Genomic DNA, 7,566 nt, shown 5'->3' with positions numbered 1-7,566 from the left:
GGAGGGATGGGGTGACTGGGGGATGGACACTGGGGAGGGTATGTGCTCTGGTAAGCGCTGTGAATTGTGCAAGACTGTTGAATCTCAGATCTGTACCTCTGAAACAAATAATGCAATATATGTTAAGAAAGAAAAAAAGAAGAAGAAGAATGTAGCAGGAGGGGAAGAATGAAGGGGGGGAAATCGGAGGGGGAGAAGAACCATGAGAGACAATGGACTCTGAAAAACAAACTGAGGGTTCTAGAGGGGAGGGGGTTGGGAGGATGGGTTAGCCTGGTGATGGGTATTGAGGAGGGCACGTTCTGCATGGAGCACTGGGTGTTATGCACAAACAATGAATCATGGAACACTATATCTAAAACTAATGATGTAATGTATGGGGATTAACATAACAATAAAAAATTTAAAAAAATAAAAAAGAAATAAGAAATAAAAAATGAACAAGAAAAAAAATATAAACAAAATGAAAATCTCCACAGAGTAAAAAAAAAAAAAACAAATTCTGGGTCTGCCACTTACTAGCTGTGGGACTTGGGGAAAGTCATTTAACCTCTCTGAGTCTCATTTATAAGACAGGAATGGTGGTAGTGACCATGTCATATGATCCTTATAATGATTAAATGAGAAAATACATAGGATGACCCAGCATAGAGTAAATCATCAAAGACAGAAAGAGAGAATGAGAGAGAGAGAGGGAGAGAGAGAGAAAGCACACACTTCAGGTAGGGAGTCGGATTTGAGCAGAACTCCAGGCTTTGGATCCGGATGCAAGAAGAGCGGGTAGGGAACTCTGCTGGACAGACGTCTCAATCCAAGAAAAGAAGTTACAAAAAGGCACCAGGAGCCCCTTCAGTCTCCAGGCTCTGGCTCAACTGAGGAGGAAGACCTCACCTGAACTACTTCCTCCCAGAGGTAAATACAAACACGGTACTTTGAGGCCTTGGGAAACTGCCAGAAAGTTACTTTATTTTTAGGTTGCAAATCTGCTAAGTGACTTCAGATTGTGACTACATTTCAATTCCATGAGCTCATCAACAATTTCTTAATGAGGCTAATTAGCCCCAAACAGCTCCTAGCCCTGCAGGGCTCCACTGAGCGCTTGGTTTTTCGTAAACCAGGGAGACTGTGACCTCCATCAGTGGCTGAAAGGCCTAGTTCCTGGGCATCAACCTCATCAAAGCTTAATGCTTAAAGACTTTTAGTGCAGGTTTGTGGGTTTGCGGTGCCCTGGATCCCCGGAGCCACCAAGTGCCGAACCCCAGCTCTGCGGCCAGGAAGGAGGCAGCCAATGGGGGGAGGGGGGAGGGCCACGTACAGATGAAATCAGATGCTGAGAGCCAACTGTTTGCTGCCAAGAAACCCCCCCGCAGAAGATGGAACTCAGAAGATTTATGTTGTTTATGGGTGATTTCCTCACTACTCCTACTCACTGATATCAGAACAGGAAATAAATACGTATTTAAACTCTCATTTAGTGAGTTTCGAGTAAGAGACCTCAACGCACAGGGATTTTCTAGCATGCAGTTTTTCTCAATCATAAAACTGGGCAAATAGCCATGGCTACTAATGCCTTGTTTCTAGGCATCTTTCTTATGGACCTCGGGGTCCATACATGACAGCCTCTTTCCTGCCCCGTGAGTGGACCGTGCTAGTTAGGACTTGATGTAGGATCCTTACCTTAGCGGCTAGAACAATGTAGTACAGCTAGCACTTATGGAGTCTTACTCTATGCCAGGGACTTTATTAGGCGTGCTTTATCCATCTCATCTTATTCACCATCTCTCAGCATCTACGAGGTAGGTACTAGCCCCATCCCGGCTTGATAGGCAGGGAGACAAAGACTCCGCAGGAAGGGTAAGAAATGAGCCCACGGCCTCACCATCTGTCAGTGGCAGAAGCACCCTTCACGCCCGGATCTTTAAGCCAGAGCTGGTGGATTTCACAGTGCAGGCACACCTACCTCCAAAGGAGAGGGACACGTCGATTGTGACTTCCGTGCTTGAGGAACCGTCGTCATGAAATCGAGCACCTGCCGTGGGCCTCTCCTTCAAGATGCAGTAAAGTAATGAGAACACAGTTCCTGGAAGTCCAGGGCCGGAGTTGATGCCTCAGCTCACACTTCCTGGGGGGGGGGGGGCCCAAAGCAAACTGCTTGCCCTGCTGGGACCCCTGTTTCCCCAACTGCTCAACTAAAAGCTGGCTTGGGATAAATCTCTTAAACTTCCTTCTCACACTGGCATTGTATCACCCGACAATGTGCCAAAATAACAGAATCAGATAAGATATATTTAAATAAAAGGAAAAGAGCCAGATGCTAATTTTGGCAGCTGTCAGTGTTATGAGTCTTTCAAAGAAAAATACTTTTTTTTTCAATGCTGAGACTAAAAAAAGAAAAATCTACTCAACTAATTTTTTTTTCCTTTTTTATCTTTGAGTGCTAAATTACCCAGTGAGGAAGGATAAAGATTATAATAATTCTGTTATGACATTTGAATAAACCGAGGCTCAGAGAGGGTAAATGACGGACTCGGGACCACACAGCATTCAACAACAGAGGACAAACAAGAGTTGACTTCGGGTCATGTGAAAGGTCGTTCCGGCTTACGGCAGAGGCCCTGCCGCAGCTTTCCTCATGCACAGAGGTCCTTTGACACGGACGCCAGAGGCAGCAAAAATGATGCAGGAAGCAGCGTGGAGCCGTGTCCGCTGTGGTGGCTGTGAAACCAAACCGAGTTAACACGCCCGCTCTGCCACCTACTGATTACACCATCTGGGGCAAATCCTGGGACCAGCCCCCCTCAAATCTGCATCCTCATGGTGGCATTTTAAAGAAAGTGCATGATCATTGAGGGCACTGGTCTGTTACCTGGTAGCTTCCTTCACACAGACTCCCGTAGCCCATCATGATTCAGTTTCTTTACCTGTAAACTGGGTGTGATAATATCTTCACAGTTTAGGTAGAAAGAGTCATACTGCTGGAAGCATATAGAACAAACTGCCCTTGGTACTCTGCCCTGTGCACGTCCTCCAGATATGAGGCTGTCTGTCCACCTGATCGAAGGCAACAACCCCGGGGAAGCATCCATATATTGAACCAGTTCAAGCAAATGCCAAGGGGGCTGCCTTTTGGGGCTCGGAATCCCGTCTGTGCCCTTAGGTGGCAGGGCATGCTCTCTGTCGCCAGCTGTCCCAACCCCAACCTCACAGTTGGGTCTGTAGAGGGTAGTATCTCCCCAGGTTTTTTATCCACACGAAGGGGCTACAACTTTTCCCACCACCACCACCAGAATGAGAAAAGCAAGGCTTAGGGCTAGGGCAGAGATGGGCATACTTGTTCTTAAAGAGCTGGATAGTAAATATTTTAGGCTTACAGGGGCCCCTCGGTCTCTGCCTCAAGTCCTCAGCTCTGCCATGAGGGTGGCCGCAGAGGATTCATAAACAAACAGGTGGGCTTGTGTTCCAATAAAACGTTGTTTACAGAAACAGTTGGCTCATAGTTTGTCAACCCCTGGCTCAGGGAATAGCAGCCCCACTCGGCGATTCACAGTAACCCCTACATCTGTCCCACACACCACACACACTTCCCCTTTACTCTTCCCAGCCACCATATGGACAGTTAGGATTCTTCCCAAGAAGCTTGGAAGCCAGGCTTAGAGGCACTGGACAAACTTGGCAGGGTTAATCAGTGAGGGTCAGGATGGGCTAAGGGCTATGACCCACATCTCCCAAATCTCAGTGGTTTGACACAAGCAAGGTTTGTGCCTTGCTTACGCTGTGCCCCAGTGTGGGTTGGTGGGGCCTCCCAGGGATGGTGTGGGGCCAACCTGGGAGGGAGGACTGTGATTCACACGGTCATTCATTCAGGGAGCTGTGGCTCCGAACCTTCTTGTCCCAGGAACCCCTCCAGGAGTCTGGTGCAGCCTGGGAACGCTTCTTTGCAGAATGCTTGTCAATGAATAAAATAAAATACATAGGATAACGGAGGAAACCAAATGTGAAATGGTTATCAAAATATTAAAATAAAAAGAGCAAATTATACTATAGTAACATGTGTGCTTCTTGATCAGTGCATTATTACACAAGAGCTAGAAGCCACTCTTATAACTACTATAATTACAAAGTAGCAATGAGTGAAAATGACGTTTTGAGATATTGGCTTAACAACTGCAATGTGATATGAGAAAAATCTCTGATTCCTACTGGAAAAGAAGTCACAGGTACGGTTAGACTGCAATGAAAAAAATGAGAGATTCAGTGATTCAGTCTTTCAATGAGAGATTCATGAAAGTAAAGAGGTCATGGCTCCCCCCCGCCAAGTTCCAGCATCTGTGAACCTCTTGGGGGATTCAAGGACCTAAGTTTCAGAAGCCCTGATCTGGTATCCAGGTGAGACCCCAGAATCCTCCAGTAGGTGCCCAGTCCACAGGTGATAGAAGAGAGTGCAGATGGAAGGTCGCCTGGACCAATGGCCATGGGGCCCGGCCCAGCAGGGGGTCGCACCACCTCACCTGCAGCCCAGTACCAGGTACTGAGTCAAAGCACTTGCCAATCTGCCCCCAGAGGTCTCCCTCACACTGGGGAAGCCAGGACGTGAACCCCGGCTTTCAGGCAAGCAGTCTGTGCTCTTTTCACTGCTCTACATGGCCTCAAAAAGTTGGGGTATACCTGTAGTCCAGCTTTTCTCTACCTCAGCACTATTGACATTTGGGGCAAGATGATCCCTTGTTGTGGGGGGCTGTCCTGTGCACCGGGATGTTCTGCAGCATCCCTGGCCTCTCTCCGCTCATGCACCTCCTAGTGGTGACAGCCAGGAATGTCTCCAGACTGCCAAATGTCCCCTGCAGAAAGAATAGGGTGGTGGAGGGGATGGGGGAATTGCTCCTGGTTGTGAGCAACTATTTTAGTCTCTTTACCTAATCGTTGGTGTTCGGTATCTGGACTACTGTCTCAAATGTTCAGAACAACTGAGAAAGAAGAACAACCAACAAGACCCCAGAATTTATATCTACACTACACAATCTTTTTAGACTTGAAAGGCTGGGACACAGAAACCTCAATACACCTTTTCCCAATCTCCCACCCCTGTACTCATGGCTAGAAGTTTAAGGAGGAATGCAGCCCGACATGGGAGAAGTCTGGGCCAGCCTCACAGTGATGTAAAGTTAGCTCAGTACTCGGACTCAGCATTTCATTGGCAACAATGACTTTCACTTGCCAAAGCAGACAGGAAACTGAACCATAGAGGTAGTTCAACTTATTATGAACAGAGGGCTGTAATTCATTTCTGCTAATGACCACATCAGCTGCATATGGACTCACGGCCACACAATCTTGATTAAATTGTTTAGTCCAGACAATACTAAAGGTCAGTTCTACAGAACAGGAGCTCCACAGGAACTCAGTTTCACAAAATACTGATAACTGTTCAGGGAGTGAGGGGATCTTTTGTGGTTAGGTAAGTTTACGCACACATAGTTTAAACAAAATTCAGCAGGTTTCCTTACTGTGGGACTTATCAGGGCCTTTAATGTGCTGTGCACTTTTAACTTTCTAAGCAGGGGACATAGCATGCAGTTATTTCCCACTCAGCCCTTTTCCCCCAGGTATTCCCAGGGATTCATATGCTCCCGAAATATACTTTATAAAATGCTGCTGGAGGGGGCCTGGGTGGCTCAGTCGTTAGGCGTCTGCCTTCGGCTCAGGTCATGATCCCAGGGTCCTGGGATCGAGTCCCACATCGGGCTCCCTCCTCGAGGGGAAGCCTGCTTCTCCCTCTCCCACTCCCGCTGCTTATGTTCCTGCTCTCGCTATTTCTGTCTCTGTCAAATAAATAAATAAAATCTTTAAAAAAAAAATGCTGCTGGAGTCTCTGTAGGCCTCAGCTTCTTCACATTCACATTGGGACAGTACCGTCTGCCTCTCCGCCGGCCTTACAGTGGGACTGGAAGAAGAGATGAGAAGATGCTTGAGAAAGTGCTTTGTAAACTCTGAACAGTTATGAAAGTTTAAGAGGGCATTATTAATGCATACTTATTAATAATTTACTGCTAATAAAATCTTCCCTGCCTCACTTGGATGTTGCATTGATGAATGTGGTAATTGAAGTTAACAGAGGCCCCGCGAGGTGAAGGTCTTGCCCAAGGTTGCGAGGCTGGAAGTGGAGTCACAGTGCAGATTAATTAAGATGACAAATACGGAAGCACTCGGAGCTGGGGAAAGCACCCTCCGCAATGGCAGATGTGTTCAGATGTGTTCGTAGTGGGGATGGCTATCGGTTTCCTCGATGGCAGTCATGTTCATAGTGCGGATGGTTATTGGTTTGACCGTCGTGGGGAAGCAAGGCAAGAGGAAATCAGACCGTGGCAGATACCACCCAGCTGTTTGGAAACAATGAGGAAAGGGTGCTAGACTGAGTGGGAACGAGGCTTGGGGTCTTCCGCAAGCTGCTTGACGTTCCTGAGCCTCAGTTCTCCTACATACAAAGTAGGAGTTTTTAGACAACGCCTGACTCCCAGAGTGGATAGACCAATCGGACTATTCCGTGGCCTGTGAGGGTTGGTTTATAGAAGGACTATCGTGTGGGAGCAGAGGCCATTCAGAGGAGAAAGGTTTCCCGCTCGCCATGAGATTGCACACAGCTTTATGGAGAGTCCCCTGAGGCTACGACCCTGTGAGGGGCAGGTGCTGTGCAGAGGGCAGCAGAAGCAGGGATCAGAATGCAGACCTCCAAGCGAAGCCTGCAAATGGCCATGTTGTTGCAGCAACACTGACCCTAAGGGTACAGAGCTGCTGGGGTTCTGACAAAGGCACCTAGAAGGATCTGGAAGACCTCGATCTAGAAGGGCTCCATGTAGGAAGTGGCATTTGTACTGAGACCCCCTCCCACGGTGATCTAATGGCCCAGGAGCACCCCAGCATGGATGCAGTGCTTGATGCTTTTGAAGTATTTTACAAGCATTAGTCACCTGGACCATTAAGGTGCCGGGGTACCATCATTGGAAGAAGCCCCTTCCTTCAGACTAGAGTGCCCTTGTTCCCCATCCAGTGCCATGATTTTTAACGTTATTTATGACTCCCCTTTTCATCTTTTTCTATCCGCTGTATGCTTTTCTGTTACCTGATTTAGTCTAAGTGAAATTTTAACGTTGATTGAAACATTTTAAAAAGTAAACACTTCATGCGTCTTTACTTCTAAACCATCCCTCGTAGTAAATTTATGACACAGCTTGTCTTGTTCTCTTAATTGATAATGGTGAGCTATTTGGGAAATGGCTAAGCAGGGTCGCCTCATCCAGACGGCTCTCAAGGCAAGGGCCAGAAATCAGCCGGGAGCAGGTGGGACCCAGGTCAGTGTTCGGGGAATTGGGAATATCCTGGTACTAAAGACAGGCCTCCTAAGACAAAAGAAACCCAAGGCTTTGTACTTTACATACCAGAGGACAGAGGAAAAACTCAGATCATTAATTCCCTTCCCTGTCAATTCTCTTATCACCTAAATAGTCCTTGAATTCACACACTGATCTGCCCTGTTCTTGGTGCCTGGGTGCAAGGCCTCAGCACTTGTAG

General features: G+C 47.4%; 1 protein-coding gene across 2 annotated transcripts in view; it reads left to right on the top strand.

The window, feature by feature from the left end:
• The window catches only part of CA10 (carbonic anhydrase 10), a 497,444-nt gene that overhangs the window by 327,728 nt on the left and 162,150 nt on the right, over positions 1-7,566 (top strand). The window lies entirely within an intron of this gene.

The sequence above is a fragment of the Phoca vitulina genome, unplaced genomic scaffold, assembly GCF_004348235.1.
Source record: "Phoca vitulina isolate PV1807 unplaced genomic scaffold, GSC_HSeal_1.0 scaffold40, whole genome shotgun sequence".
NCBI lineage: Eukaryota > Metazoa > Chordata > Mammalia > Carnivora > Phocidae > Phoca > Phoca vitulina.
The sequence above is the reverse complement of the archived record's forward strand: the minus strand, read 5'-3'. Positions and strand labels throughout refer to the sequence as shown.